Genomic DNA, 16,597 nt, shown 5'->3' on the forward strand with positions numbered 1-16,597 from the left:
AACTGGTAAAGCAGAATATCTGTGTGTCAGTGTACTTTATTCATCCATCGTTGAGTCAGGGTCTGTGGGACGGACCCCCGCAGCTGCCAAAAAGAACATAATTCTGTCAACCCATTTTAGAATTCTGACTTTCATAATGTTAATATACTTGTGTCATTTTAAGCTACTAAAGTTCATGGTTATCTGTTACAGCAGCAACAGAAAACTAATACAAAGGCCTTAATCAAGGCCTTTCAACCTTGACATCAAAGATCAGGAAATATGCCATAAAGTGCCATTTAGTTTTTCCAAGTTTAAGAACAGGTCAAATTGAGCTGTTAAATGGAGATGCAATGGGGATAATTACCACTTTCTCTGTCTCTCTTTCTCTCCAAATGTATTTATAGAGCGAGAGATAGGTAGATAGATAGATAGATAGATAGATAGATAGATAGATAGATAGATAGACAGACAGACAGACAGACAGACAGACAGGATAGATAGATATAGATACAGACATATAGATATAGATAATGGGTTTCAATACTTAAAGGCCCTGTTTTAATTTATATTTGCCTGCATTATTTCAACTGGTGGAGATGAGGTAGTGTGCACAGGGTTTATGGGGTCCTTTTAAAAATAAAGCTGATTTTAAGTGTCAAACACTTAATTTTAACTTTTTAGTCATTGAGTCTGAGTATCCATGCCCACTATGAAATAGGACATGGGTACTATAGCCATGGAAAATTAGGCAAGGTAACAGTTCTGTTGTTTAAGGTAAGGCATACTTGCATATCTTCTATTTTATGTTTGATAACTACCCTAAGAATATAGGGTGTACTTTGTTTAAATGCAGTGGGATCCCCAGATACAGCTGTACTTTGGACCCCAGTACTGATTAAGGACATGAAGGTTTACCAATTGGTGTATTTTAGCAGGTGTTACAATTAATTCTGAATCCAGAGGCATAAAAACAAATTAGCACCCTTTTGTTTTTCTGTTGTATATAGTATTTTAGTAAATGTTTGCCTTCCAATTGGGTCAATTTTGTTTCTTCACCCTTGTATTCAGGTTTTTTAAGGAAGTGCTAAATACACTTTGGGGGGTCCTCCCTACCCTGCTCATATTTATTGGTTTCTTCTTCCAGATAGTCTCAAGTCATTATTATCAGAGTTAGCAGCCTTCCTTGTGGCAATGGTTGCTTTACTGGGTTTAAGGATCCTGGGCTTAAATCAGGTTTGAATGGGCCCCTTGATTGTGCAACAGGGCACATGAAAATATCACGAGCATTTTCCAGTAACATAATCAGGGGTTCTGTTGTTACAAAGTCATAGGCTGCAGTGACAACAAAAGCATTTTGTAGGGTCCTAGTGAGTCTTTTGCTCTTAGGAGCATGAAGTCAGCCTGTCACATGGTAACTGCACTTCCTCCATATGAGTGACCACCTCATGGGCACATAAATTGCACAGGGCATTATTCTTTCCATTGAGTTCTATAGAATGGGGCCAATGCCTGGTTGAGACACACAGACAGTAGTCACAGGGTAAGATTCATTCCCCTGAGCCCAGTGACAGTCATGGCTTATTCTGGAATTCAGACAATGTAATCTGAGACACACAGATACATCTGGAACCAGACACAATACCCAGGGTCATTTTAAGGATGACCCCGATCCCATAATTCTATCCCCAAAGCTAACTGTTGAAATTTCCATATTAGGTTAGTTAAACTGAAGCTTGGTAGGATTCAATAAATGCAGAGCAAAGAAACATAGCTCAAAGAGCAAGATTTCTAGTAGAAAGCAGCTCAAAGTGCATCCTTTCAGTCTGCAGCTGAGCCAGTGAGGAAGCCAAACCAAGAGATGAAAGATACTCAGTGATAGTGGACATTGTTCAGAAAGCGTGCTCACTGTACCAATACTTGTGGTAGCGCACACACACACACAAATGCACACCCAAAGAAGGTTTTTAACAGGTTTATTACTCACATACCAAGGCTTTCTGGGGAGAGGAGGGCAGGCATCCCAAGGCACTGATTAAAATCTGTCGCAGTAAAAGATGAAAAACAGAGGTAAGATACTTGATGACACGTTTTCTTGACAAACTTTGAAGTAGGAATGATTATGACCCCAGTTTACAGATGAGAAAATGAAGCTTAGAGAAGTGAACCTAATTGATCTAAAAATAGTTTATAAGTTTATAAGTGTCAGCAATGGGACTTGGATACACATTTACCTTATGTTAGTGACTATGTTCTCAATAAACATAGGCCAGATAAAATGGAAAACATTTGAACTAGTAAAAAGTTGATTTCCAAAGCAATAGAGAGACATTGTCTTATTATGTGTGGATTCCTGCTAATAATAAACGTTGTACCAATTATGTGCAGTATACAATTACACTTTAAAACAGAGGATGCTGCTGTTAGTATACTAACTCTTGTTCGAATTGGACATTACTTTCCATCAGTGTCTCTTAGTGCACTAATAAAAATATAGTTTCTTACCTCAGGACACACACACCTCTGTGACACCAGTAACACTGTAGTCAGAGGCTGAAGGTCAGTGTGTCAGTAGGCTATTGGATCTCACAGTGTTGCAAGTGACTTAAGGTCATGACTCACCTGAGCACCATTAACATCACCAGCGGCAGGGCTTCAGGCCCAGATGCCTACACTGGAACATTGGGAGAACCAGAATTGAGGTCATGCATGGCTGCAAGGGTAGTTGTCTTAGGTCTCTGAGAATACAGTACATGCTGTGTTAGCCCAGCTGAGGTTCTCAACAGCAGAGGCTAGCAGAAATCTCAGGGACAAAAATGGAATGCCCTCTCCTGAGTGAAAACAAGCAATTCCATAGCCAAGGACCTGACCATCGGCCATGGTGTAGAGACCAGCTTAAGACTAAGGAGCCCTGCCCCTTCTGCTACTGTGAGAACCATGAGCTTTGCTTTACTCTAAGATGTCTTATTTGGAAATGGGAAGAAGGCAGGGGAAAAAACCCTACTGATGAGACACACTTTCAAGGAAATGTATATCCAATGGTGACTGCTTAAATCAGAGAGGTTGGCTGAGATGACCACATGATAAATGCTAAGGGAGGAGGATTAAATGAGATGATATTACTAAAGCACTCAACAGTGGCTGGCATGCAGAGAGTGCTCAGAGCCAGTGCACGCCAGCCACTGTTCTGAGTGCTTTAGTAATATCATCTCATATAATCCTCAGAAATTCCCAAGAATGAAGGTACTATTGTTATCTTTACCATACAAAAGGGGAACTTGAAGATCACAGAGGTTTAGAGACTTGCCCAAAATCCCACAGAGCTTGAATTAAAAATCAGACCACTTGTCTCTTGAGCCTGCATTCTTAGCCATGTCTGTATGTAATGATGTTTTACTAATTTGGACAAATGACAGTCCCCACCCTACCATTATACAGCAGGGTTGAAGTTCATGAGTTCAATTAGTTTGTTGATGGCAAGTAAAGATGCTACATTATCTGGATGTATCTAGATGTTTTATCTCCCAGATCACTGAGCAGCCACAGTTCCCGAAGGAGTAACAATTGGTCTTGGAGAGAGGGTAAGAAGGGAGAGGGAAAAATTAACTTTCTCTTTCTCCTACATTGTTTCTCTGAGTCCCAGGACATGATTGGTTGAGTGCCAACAGGAGTCATGATGACTCACAATGCAGCTGAGAACCTTGTTACCATTTGCAATGACAAGAACTAAACACTAGCCACTAGCACCAGGGTTACTCCTTGTTCAGGGCTGAATACAGTGAGTAAGTGGGAGGTGCTGGCAGAGGGGGTAGATATTACTTTGTAACATCTGTTCCCTAGACACTAAGTTATCTTGGCCTCAGAGCTATTCCCTGGCTCATGCAAAATCTGTTAACAGGCCAAGAACACTGTTAAAATATTTTGGTAACTTCTGTGGGAGGAGTTACCACAATCTGTTAACAGTATTCATTGCATTTCCACAGGTCCACTGGGCAAAGATCAGCAATTCTGACTTTAAAAGCCAATCACCCAGTGAAAGCTACAAGAGAACTCAGTACAAGGTAGTATTCCCTATTCTCCCTCAATCTCTACATCCAGCTTTGGTCATGACTGTAATTATCACTTTTATAATACACAACTCATGTAAATGGGGTGTTTAATTGCAGAAATTTAACTGAGAGTACTCATATGTTTCAAGCCATATTCCCTTCCAAGTCTCGGATCTAGAATAACTATATTGTTACCATTAAAGTGTGACCCATATGGATATTGTCCAGAGGTAGGACATGAATTTTCCAGGCTGACAGAGGGATAATGGTGAGGGCAGAGCTTTGCGTTTTTTATAGTGCTGTTTCCCTGAGGAACTAAAATGACTATTATGAGTAGATGTGGTTTGTGTTAACATTGGCTCCCCACTCAGTCTCACATAAGAAGGGAGGAAACTGAGGTACAAGTGCCTGAAAGTGGGACATTTGTGACCCAAGTCACAAACTCTGTTGTTTGAGTGGCAGGAAAGGCTCAGTTCTCCAGGTTTTCTTCTACCCCAGGTAGAACCATGTAAAGACCCTGAGGCTGTGTTTAGTGTTCCAAACAAGTTGGAGAGGGACAAGAATCATTTGCTTGCCTTTCACAGGGATCAAGACGAGGCATCCGAAATAAGTGGAAAGCTGTGGCTCTGAACCCAAACTAATTGGGTTCACATCCTGGTACTGCCACATACTAGCTATGTGACCTTGTGCCAATTCCATGATTTTCCTGTGCCAGTCTCCTGCCCTAGATAAATAGGAATGACAGTTGCACCCACCTCAAGCTGTTATGAGGCTAGATGAGTTTCTGCATGTCAAGCCCTCAGAGAAGTGCCTGGGAAGCAGACAGTGCTCAGCTGAGGAGGGTGAGTAATGTTCGTATTGCTGGCGTTGTTATTCTTCTCATTACGGTATTACTGGTAAAACAGGGGGCGCAAGGGAGCCTAAGGGACTAGACAATAGATGTCTTCACCTCTTCACTTTCCCTCTGCAAGGAGAACCTCTTAAAGTCACAGACAGGGTTGACAATTTTTCCCTGGCTACATCTGTTCTCTCTCCTTGAACTCCATTGACAGGTTCACTGTCTATGTTTGTGTGGGTTTTTGGTTTTGGATGACTTCCCTCTGACCAGGCTCCTTGTGTTCCAGTGCTAGTAATAATTCCTTTGGAAGATATAGGTGAGACAATGACTGCAGGTCAACTTGCCTTAGTGTTGCCTGTCCATGTCTCAAATCTATACCTCTGAAGAATCTTATTTCATTTAAACATCACTGACAGAATTGGCTTGCACACATATTCTCACGCTTTTTTTTGTGGAAATACACTCAAAAATGACACTTACACAACTGATAGTCGCAACTCCTTTGTTACACTCCTCCAACTTACATTCCTATACCAGAACTTCCATCATCACTATACTGTAAATTCTTCTAGACCTTGTTTTCTGCATTTACTTTTATATATGGCTCCATGAAGAAACAAAAATAAGATGATAAAATACATAATGTTTTGCAAGTTTCTTTCTTCAATTACCACTTCTTAGAGATATTTTTCATGCCTTTTTAAAAATTATTTATTGAGATGGAGTCTCACTCTGTAGCCCAAGCTGGAGTGCAGTGGTATGATCTTGGCTTACTGCAACTGCCGCCTCTTAGGCTCAAGTGATGCCTCAGCCTCCGGAGTAGCTGGGACTACAGGCACATGTCACCATGCCTAGCTAATTTCTTGTATTTTAGTAGAGACGGGGTTTCACCATTTTTCCCAGGGTGTTCTCAAATGCCTGAGCCCAGGCTATCCACCTGTCTCGGCCTCCCAAAGTGCTTTCATGCCTTTAAATAGAGAACCCCATCATCTTTTTCAATGGCTGCTTTTTATTTCATATTATTGATATAACAATCTATTAACAATAGGAATTCAGAAAAATTAACTTGTGACTACCTTACATTTTTGTCAAATTGGGTGATTTCCTTGGTTGACAAAAGAAAGGCAAACACATAAAAGAAGATATTGTACGCTCCTCTAAGAATAAATTATGAAATAATAGGAATAATATATCCAGTTCACACTGGCCATCAGATATATCTGAATATGATTTTTTTAAATACTGGGAATTATTCATGAAACATTTTTATATGTTTCCTGTTTGACACTATTATACCATTATTTCTAGTTTGAAAAATTAATTACTATATCATTTCTGCCACCATTTTAATCCATGAATTCAGTGCAAGCACAGTCATGAACCTCCATATGATTTTGACATGAAACAAAATGAGTTAATTATTCAATTAAAAGGACAAGAACACATATGGGAATAACCTTGATAGGGAGCTTGACCTACAAGATATGAAAACCTACATGATAGATTTAGAAATTAAAACAGGAATGAAAATTGCCTCAATAAAACAGAGCAGATTCTAGATACAGACTCATGTGTATGACAGAATGAAAGAAATAATATCATTGGCATTTTAAATCAGATCATGGCCCAAAGCAATCTCTTGTGACTGCTGCTGGGAGCACAGTGTGTTAGTGTGTGTCTGTGTGGGTGTGGGTGTGTGGGGGTGATGTGATAGGGATGTGATAGTGGACAGTGAGGAAGAGGTCCCTGGGTCCACTTGGTTATCTGGATTTCATAATTTTTACCAGGCTTTCTTGGTTGTGCTGTCTTTCTGAGGCAACATGAAGTCTACCAGTCATGGACAAAGGACTCTCTGAAGTCAGTCCCAGCACACCTGCACCAAATATCAGGGGGAAGGCAGATGAATACTTAAAGTCCAACATGTCCCCCAACAATGTGCTGAGTTTTTTACTCAGTAGACAACTGGGGAGGCACAGAAATGATCTGGATCTGACAAAGTGATTGTGGATGCTGACACGAGCAACGCCAGGGTGGAGTTGGCCTTTGCCAAAAAAATTCGCGTGACTTACAAGCACATGCCTACACAGAATCTTGGAAAATAATTTTTTTAAAAAAGTATTAGAATAAAATTCCTCCCTAGCTTCAGCTATTGAAATAGAAGCTGTGTTTTCATTTATTTTGGTTTGATGTTTTTATGCTGATACGGCTTTCTTGAGTTACACTGGACAGGGGATTCTATTCATTCTAAATATTCTATGCAGGAGCACTCAGACACAGGGGAGATACAGGTCATGCTGCAGATCACATTTCTTCTACCATAAATCTTTTTTTTTTTTCAAAGCAAGGGAGTAGTTAGGCTAGTACCAGGCCATGCAAGGACCCAAGACTCTTTTCCATAACCATTTCGAAGAGACATCCATCCAGTTCTCCTCTAAAACCTGCTTATCCAGATGAAAAGATATTTGAGAATAATGAACCATGAGTTGGGTGGGAGGTTTAGAATATCTTTTTATTCTGATGCTCATGAGAGTACCATTTAGAAACTACAGCATTGTGGATTTTTGGTTCTATTTAATATTAAAAAATTACAGCACAAGGCATTTTAATATTGAGAACAGCATACTTTCAGATCCTTCTAAAAGGAATTGTTCTTCTCATTGTCCCCAAAGAAGTAGAATCCCCAGGTGCATTTATTTGTGCCATGTGAAATAAATCTGTTTAGGCCACAGCCAATTGAAGAGAATTCATTTGACTGAAGTGGAACTAGCCCAGAGGATAAAAAGACTGTGACATGGCTTCCAGGAAAAAAAAAAAAGCTAAAGGAGTGGGAAATACAGGTATTCACTCTGAGACAAGGGAAATGAGAATTATGTAGGCAGTTGGTCACTGAGAAGTGAGAGCTCAAGCTAAAGAGGGAACAGGGATTGCAAAGAGGTCAGAGTCATGGTGGATACGGTCAAGCTTAAGTTAGGAGTAAGATGAAATTAACATAAGGTCAACTATTAAAGCCATCACAGATTCCAAGCATTTCTCTTGTCGTTTCATGTGAGCTGCAAAATAAGCCTGCAAGCAGTCCTTCTGTCCCCTCTTCCTCTCCTCCCAAATTCTCTGGGTCCTCACAACCTGTCCAGCATTCCTCAAGGCTTCTTCCTGTCTCTCCATCTCCACCTACATCTAAGGGGCTGTTACTGTCTCTCCCCTTAGCCAGGTTTCTTCCAGATTTATGTTAGGTAGAAAATTTAACCCCTCTATGTCCTTTTCACCCTCCTCTCTGTCCCTGTCACCTTCTCTGTCCCTGCTTTGATTCAATATTGCAAAAAAATAGCCACCAACCTCTCTTCAGAGGATGCCCCTGGCTGTGGGATAAAAGGGGGAGGGGTTAGAGACTACCAGGTACAAGGGCCTCCTGGGTGCACTATTGGTGGGAACACTGCCTGGACACTCCTACATTGGTGACTATTTACCTGCAGTCCAGCATCAAACAGTGGCTGCGATGTGGAGAAAAGGTGGGGAATGGAGACTGAAAGAGCAGCAGGTAGGCCAAGAAGGAGTCAAACCCACAGGAGCAGGGGCCTATAATAGCCAACCTCCTGTACCCCATGGCCACACAACTGAAGAGACAGAAATTAGGATGCATAGTTACACATGGATAAATCTCACCATCATATTGAGTGAGAAAACAAGTAGTATAGAAGTGTCCAGTAGTGCTTATGCTATGCTCTGAAGGCTTGTTCCCCACCCCTCCACTTCATATGTTGAAATCCTAAGGTGATAGTATTAGGAGGTGGGGTCTTTTGGAGATGATTGGATCTTAAGGGTGGAGCCCTCATGAATAGGATTAGTGCCTTAATAAAATAGGCCCAAAGGAGCTCATTCACCCCTTATGCCATGTGAGGCGACGCTGTTGTATAAACCAGGATGTGAGCCCTCTCCAGGTATTGATTCTGCTGGCATCTTGATCTTGGACTTCCCAGCCTCCAGAACTGGGAGCAATAGACTTTCTTTTTATTATGTTACCCAGTTTATGGTGTTTTGTTATAGCAGCCCAATTGGACTAAGTAAGACAAGTTTGTTACACACAAAGATAGTAAAGATGCAAACTAGTGTAGCAGGATATTCAATTGGTACTCTATCTAGTCTCAGACTTGGCTGACTTCCTAGAAAAATTGATCAGCTACTCATCATCTCACAGGCAGTTACCTGTCCATCCACAGAGAATTGGTAAATAAGGTAATCACGAACAGTGGAATGAACTCTGACTACTCATCCACGTGAGGGTATGTACGCACATGGGAGAATCTAGGTAGGCTGGAGACCAGAGAAGCCCCACTTCACGGAGGTTGTATAGTATGCAAAGTTCACAGAAGGAAAGTACCCTTCACCTCAAACTCACTGGGGAAATTAAGTCTCTAAGTGTTCACTGGGAGGGCTCGATTTGTTGCTCCAGAAGTCAGAATCACAAGTAAAAAATCCAAAAAAGGAGTGACTGGCAGAGAGAGAGAGAGGCAGAGAGAGGTAGAGAGAGAGAGAGAGGCAGAGAGAGAGAGGCAGAGAGAGAGAGAGAAAGAGAAAATTTGGCTGCAATTCTCCTAAGAAGAATATTCTTAAGAGATCTTAGAGGAGGTTATGTGTAACCCTAACAGAGAAATTCTTGTGCAGGTGAACCTCAGGACTGGAGGCTGATTGGAGTGTTTTATTCTGTGTCATGGAAATACTCTCACCTTTCACACCTCAATTTCTGCCTGCTGCCTCTTATTGGCCAAATCCATATGCCTGCTGCCTCTCATTGGCCCACTAGTCAGAGGGCAAGAAAGGCCAGGTGATATAGCCTTTATGTGTCAAGTATCTGGGGAACAGAGCAGTATAGAGAAGGAAGTAGGATATATCTGATTAAACAAACTGAGAATAACAAAAAATAATCCACCACTTTTCCCAAAACCAGCACCCACTATTGCTTTGAGCAGATGAAGGAACCCTTTGCCTAGCACAGGGTATCACACAAAGTCCCATTAGCCCTTATATTATCATAAAGTGAGGTCACTTTTTATCATAATCCCACTTGAAATCTAAATTGTAAATTGTAACCTTAATGCTGATGAGACATTTTCCTATACAATATCATGGGATGGACAAAGAACAGATCTTCCCCAGAACCTACCTTCCTGCAAAACAACTTCTGCCAAAATCTCAAAATATTGGTGGATCTTTACCTGGTGGGGCAACCAAAGTTTTAATTCCCCCCAAAAAAATGTCAGTCTAAAAAATCTCAGTCCTTAGAGGTGATATAATTATGGAATTGTAGCATTTTTACAACGAACATCAGAACTGGACACAGGAGTGCTAGGAGGTACCCCCGTGAATTCCCTCAGTTCCAGAAATAATCATCTTTTCATCTCTATGAAGCAGCAAACTGAAATTCCTCCTTAATAATTCAGTTCACTTACTTATTCAGCACCCCTTCTCATCTATCAGTTTTGCAACCTCAACAGCTTAAAATGGACAGGAAACAATTGGTCAATGTCAGTTTCCAATTTATTGGAACCACGGATATGTTCCATGGGAGAGGCATATTGTCTTGAAGACTTTAATGTGAAAAACCACCCGATTGCTATTTTGGCGGGAAGGAAAAGAGAAAATCTGTAAATGATTTTTTGGTATAATAGTGGGAGGGGTCACTTTCTACCCCAAGCAACCTATGATGCCATTCCCCCAGGCCAGGTTGGGGGAGAGAGTGACCCTTCCCTCGGCCTGCTCCACAGGACCAATCATGTCCACGCTCATCAGCCTTAGGATGCCTCCTGGCCTCTGGTTTCCTTTGGTTTGTCTAGGGGCTCACAGTCCTAGTCTGATAAGTTCACCTGTAGAGCCTGACCAACATCTGTTGTCCAGTACCTGGAGAACCAATGCCAAATATCCAGGGAGATCCTTGATCATTCCCAAAGGCTCTCAAAGAAAGCAGCACAATGCCCACCCCTGCTCGGCCTTCTAGGGGTAGGGAAAGGAACAGAACAAGAAGTGGGAATGAAACCAAGAAGGGGGCCGGGCGCGGTGGCTCAAGCCTGTAATCCCAGCACTTTGGGAGGCCGAGACGGGCGGATCACAAGATCAGGAGATCGAGACCATCCTGGCTAACATGGCGAAACCCCGTCTCTACTAAAAACACAAAAAATTAGCCGGGCGAGGTGGCGGCGCCTGTAGTCCCAGCTACTCGGGAGGCTGAGGCAGGAGAATGGCGGGAACCCGGGAGGCGGAGCTTGCAGTGAGCTGAGATCCGGCCACTGCACTCCAGCCTGGGCGACAGAGCGAGACTCCGTCTCAAAAAAAAAAAAAAAAAAGAAACCAAGAAGGGGTGGACCCCCTCTCCCTCCATCTTTTCTATGGGTTGCCCTACTCTCTCTCACTCTACTTCGAGCTAGTGCCACCTTGAAGGAAAAAAGATGAAGGGGCTCCCTGCTGTGTATGGAGGGGCCTGTGCTCTGGGAGATGATCATAACACACAGCTCCATGATTACGGTACAGGGTCTCTGATCATCACCCAGTGTGTCATGTGTATTTATACATGTGCATGCTCGCTAATACTATTTCTTCTTAGTGCCAGGGAATCCAGTGCCTGAAATACTTTCTTTTTAACCTCACATTTACCCCCAAGACCACAGTTGTGAGGGAGCATGTGGCCAGAGAAGATATCCTCTTACCTATATCTGCATTCCTAGCCCTAGCCCTATTCCTAGCCCACTTATCTGGGGCCTTTAGCCCTGGCGCCTCTGCCTGAACTTCCTTATGGGGAGAGGGAAAGAAATCTTCAAGACACCTTTCTCTATGTGGACTCAGTACTCAGAACTTTTTCACTCCAGGCCTTCCCCTCTCCTTATTCCCAGGTCCATAAAACCACAGGAACCTTTGTTCAGGGATCCCTTGACAGTGAGACTATTCTTCATGCCTGTGCTGATCCACCTGACCCTTGAGTCAGTGCTATTCCATGGGGGAAAAAGGAACAGGATGGAGTTGGCACTTTCTCTGGTTTAGCCTCTTGCTTATACTATCACAGTGAGTGATTAAAGGCTTGACTGTTACTTTCATCTTGACTTGTTGTCCTGACAGGTACTCTGACACCTAGCAGCTCACCTCAGCCTTTGACAATGCCAAGAAAAAGAACATTACCATCACCCCCAGAAACTCCTCGTTCTTTTTCCTCATTTATTTTTCCCTCCTTCCTTCCCAGTGGTAGTGAACTACTATCGTAACTTTGAACATTATAATCTAGTTTCACTAGTTTCTAATGTTTATTTAAATGGACTCATACAGAGATATTTCTTTTGGTCTGAACTCTTTATTCAAAATCAGGTTTGTGAGAGTCATTCACATTCTTGCATGAAGTTTAGTTCATTCAATTTTGTTGCTATATAGGATTTTATTGTACAAATAGAGCACAGTGGACTTAATCATTCTAATGTTGATGCTCATTTGGGTGTTTCCAGTTTTAGATTTTACAAATAAGGCAGGTATGAATGTCCCTGTATGTGTGTTCTGGTAAATATGTATTTCTGTTGGGTATATACCTAATCATGGAATTGCTGATAAAGTTTTGAGGTCTTTTAGATGCTGCATGTAATATAAGAAAAGTAATCAACAGTCTGGACAGGAGAACTTAGAGAAAAATGTGTTCTTCCAATCCTGCTAACAGCCTGATGCACACTGGATGTCTCTTTCATTAGTAGCTCTCCCACTAGTGAATTCTCACTTTGGTCAGTGTGCTCACCCTTGGGTTTATTAAAAGGCTTCAACAAGGTCAGGCATGGTGGCTCACCTCTATAATCCCAGAGCTTTGGGAGGCCGAGGTCAGAGGATTACTTAAGGCCAGGAGTTCTAGACCACCTTGGGCAACATAGTGAGATCCCATGTCTACAAAAAATTTAAAAATTAGCCAAGCAAGGTAATCCCAACTACTCGGGAGGTTGAAGTAGGAGGACTGTTTGAGCACAGGAGTTCTAGTCCAGTCTGGGCAACATAGCAAGAACCCATCTAAAAATAAATAAATAAACAATAAATAAAAAAATTAAATGATAGGGATGGTACTCAATCAGGGCATGGACAAAGCAAGCGCATGTGCGTGCATGCGCGCACACACACACACAGGCATAAACACACAGATGCACAGAAATTACTTAAAATATCTCCCTGCAGGCATTCCACACTGATAGTTCATAATTCAATTCAGTCCTCTGAGTTGAACTCATAATCTACGAAAATGGTGTGATTTCTGTGCTTTACATTCAATCATTGGCCAATGTCATTAAGTTTTTAGGGACTTCCACTACTCAGATACCTGCAAAGAAGTCCTTTAAGTTCTTTCCCAAGGACACACAGCTAGTAAGTTGCAGAGGCATGATTGGAACTAGGTGTGTGTTATCTGTAGCCTGTGTGCCCTTAACCCTACAGCACCTAGAATGACATGGAACTTATCTGCATGTGGGGGCAGGTGAACAGATATTCATTAAAGGTATGTTGAAAATGAAGATAAGGAAAACTAACTTTTTTCTTGCCATCTAAACAAAATGCTTTTCATATTTTTTTATTTTCATCTTGTCCTTACTTTGTATACACACACATACACACACACAATGTATATAATTTTTCTCTCTCAACTTACAGTCATTCCACTAATGTTATTACTTTGTTTTTGTAACCTGTGTTTTTAATCTTATTTGAAAATAAGTGCATTCTTTCTGATTACAAAGCTGGTTTCTTACTGCAGAGACTTTTAGATTCATATGGCACAAAGCAGAGAATAAAAGGTGAACTATACTGCCATAATGTCAATCATCCAGAGAGAACAACTCAAATTTTTACTTTTATTCATTTTTTACTTTTTAAAATATTTGTAAACATTTTTATATATTTCCTTCTACTCAGTTCTCTACATACCTACCCATTTATCCTGTTATAAAACTGGAGTCACGTGAAAACTTTCAATTGTACCTTCATTTTGCTCAGGACAGAGTCTTGAAGACACCCACATGTAGGTGGCAGGAATGGAGGAGTGCATTAGGTAAATGGTGTCAGAGGAGGTAAATATTGGAACCCTAAATGCAAAGAGAATTCCAAGCACTCATCAAATGCTTCTGAGGGGTGAGATGTAAAGGAGAACTGCTAAGAGGAAGTGGTGTTCACTACCGAGACGTTCCCTTATGTCATTGGAAAGCAGGCCAGTAGGAGTCTAGAGCGTCAGTTCTAGACTCAGGGCAAAGGAGGCAGGGAGGGGTCAGGAAGGAGAGGGAGCAAGGACAGGGTGTTGTCTCATGTCAATTTGGTGTGCGAGGTAAGCAGAGAGGAAAGATGATGCAATTTAAGGATTTTGGGGGTTGAGAAGCTCTGAGAGGTAGAAGATCTACTGTCATGTGAGAGAGGGATGAGATGCAAGGAGGAGGAAGGTCACTGATGCAGCTGGAGCCAGAGCTCGCAGGACGGGGAGGGATCAGAGACACAATGAACAGAGGAGGAAGCAACAGTTATTCCAGTTGGGGGGTGGGTGCATCTGTGGAAAGGTGTGCTCAACAGAACTGTTCCTCTCTCAGAGAACATTCCTTCCCCTTCCTGTTCTTCACTCTCTTCTGTCTCCTGGTTTCTGCACAAGACAGGTAGGCTCAGAATTGTCACTGCAATGCGGGGTAGAGAGGACTCTAGACAGCTGGGGCAGCTTGAGGGCACTGTACACCTGAGGGGGTGTCAGAGGATGGAAGCAGATGGTACCCATCAGTACCAAAGATTCCAAGAAAGCATGCAATTACAAGTACATATTTCTTTTCTTTAACTCAGGTTTTCTCAATTTTGTTTTAGCATGGAGAACTTTCATCCATATAATAGCTGATAAGGTGTTGTAAAACTGCTGTTTCATGAAGTTCGTCTAGAGAAATTTCCTAATGTACATGTAAGCATTTTGGCAACACTTGGAAACTCTGCAGATGTTGACACTTCCTAGTAGATCTGTAATTTGACGTAACAACTGAGCTGATCAGAAATGTGACTCTCTTTATAACTCATCTCAATGTGCTCATAAACTCTCAACCAAACCTTGCCACTTAAGGTGACTCAATTCCTTCTGATTTAAAATATAATCACTTTTGGGCAATTAATTGCTTATTTTGTTCTTGACTTCAGTTGTGTAGATTTAAAGTTCAATATCCTTATGAAGGCTGCCCTATCCTCTCATGTGCCCTTCCCTACTCTCCCTCCTTATCCTTCCCCCTTTTCCTCTTCCTTCATCCCCTCCTCATGCCCCCTTCTCTTCACCTCCCTCCTGCTATTCTTCCTCCTCTACTTCTCCTCCTTTTCTCCTTCTTGTCCTCCTCCTCCTTCTCTCCTCTCTCCCTACCCAGTCCTCACTTCCTTCTCCTTCAACTCCTCTTCTGCCTCTCACTCTTCTTCCCTTCATCTTCCTCCCCAAGAAATTATCTGGCTACAGATGATTGCAGCAAGGAGGATGGGCCTGTCCCTTTTGCTCTCCCGTCTCCCTTGGTCTTTGAGTGTTTGCCATTTTCCCCTCTATCTTCGACAGATAAGACTGACTCTTCCTGGCCTTTGGCACACAGATGCTGGTATTGATGGTTTCCATCATGGCCTCCAGTTAGGACAGCTATATACTCTGAACTATTCTCTTCCAAGTCCTGGTCCTTGTCTTGCTGACCAGTCTTCTCAGTGCCTCTATGGAGTCTCTTTCTGGGCCTGCAGCTGGAACTCATTCATGCTACAAATGACCCATAGGGAATCTGACAGCACTGTGGCAAGACCTCTCTTTCCTAAATGCCAGGCTGTCGTTTTTGAACTCCTGTTGCCGCTTCTTGTTGGTGTGGGGCACTGAGGGCAGGTCTCACTCCTAGAGCTACCAGTAGGATGTGGGGCAGCATGCCATTATACTCCAGGATTCCCAATCTTTCATGGTTCCTGTCTCAATACTCCCTACTTCTTTCCCAAGCCTCCCTCCAGGGTCACTGCATGCATTTACACATATTGTGCACTCTGCAATTAAAGTAGATTCATTCACATGCAATATATCCTGGAGTTGTGCCGTGTACAGCCTGCCTGACAGTACATATTAACCCTGTGGCCAGCCCCCTCCCTCACTCCACCTTGCTCAGCTCTAGAAGAGCCCCTACTCCCTCCTAGGGGTCAGATAACAGCACCTATATCTCTCCGAAAGATCTGAAGTTCAGCAAATGTATACTTAAACACAAGTTTAGCTCTAAGAAATTGTACTCTGAACTTCTCTCCATATATAGCAGTCACTGAAAGAGCTGTGAACAACTTTGGGCACCACAGTACTTAAACAGTGATAGGAAGAATGTGGAGATGGTCCCAATGAAGGGAGACAAATTCAGAATTAGTGCAAATGCTTTTATAGTTGTGATTCACTTTATGTACTTGATACATGAAAACAAACTTAAGCGTTATTCTTTCTTCTCATGTGTAATTCAATGTAGAAATTATGTCATATTTAGGTCTTGTTTTATGTTTTCCAGACTTTCCCAAGCTTTTTTCCATGAGGATTTTCCTACGTATGGAAAAGTTGGAAACATTGCTCAGTAAACACCTGTACACCCTCCACCACAATGCAATGATTAGCTTTTGGTCATATTTTATGGGCATCATTTTTAATCTCTATATAATAGTTCATCAAATCAATGCATCTTAATTTTTTTAGACAATCCCCCCATTTTGGATATATTCCTTGACT

The 16,597-nt window shown here is 42.0% G+C and overlaps 1 protein-coding gene and 1 long non-coding RNA gene across 6 annotated transcripts in view; one reads left to right on the top strand and one right to left on the bottom strand.

Moving 5' to 3' along the window:
• Positions 1-16,597, bottom strand: part of ZNF75D (zinc finger protein 75D) — a 44,005-nt gene that overhangs the window by 23,158 nt on the left and 4,250 nt on the right. For 3 of the 4 annotated variants that reach the window (XM_021932717.2, XM_017954406.3, XM_003918315.5), the window contains exon 2: positions 1,971-2,021. The exons of the other annotated variant lie outside the window; for it this stretch is intronic. The gene's annotated coding sequence lies outside the window, so the exon portion shown is untranslated. The remainder of the gene's footprint in view (positions 1-1,970; positions 2,022-16,597) is intronic. 4 annotated transcript variants of the gene reach the window in all.
• On the top strand, positions 3,677-4,695 carry LOC108583905. 2 transcript variants are annotated; one of them, XR_004180851.1, is made up of 3 exons: positions 3,677-3,761; positions 3,963-4,040; positions 4,613-4,695. It is a non-coding gene; the product is annotated as an uncharacterized LOC108583905 (long non-coding RNA). The 2 variants fall into 2 exon arrangements; XR_004180850.1 differs by having other exon boundaries at positions 3,722-3,757.

The sequence above is a fragment of the Papio anubis genome, chromosome X (assembly GCF_008728515.1).
Source record: "Papio anubis isolate 15944 chromosome X, Panubis1.0, whole genome shotgun sequence".
Lineage (NCBI taxonomy): Eukaryota > Metazoa > Chordata > Mammalia > Primates > Cercopithecidae > Papio > Papio anubis.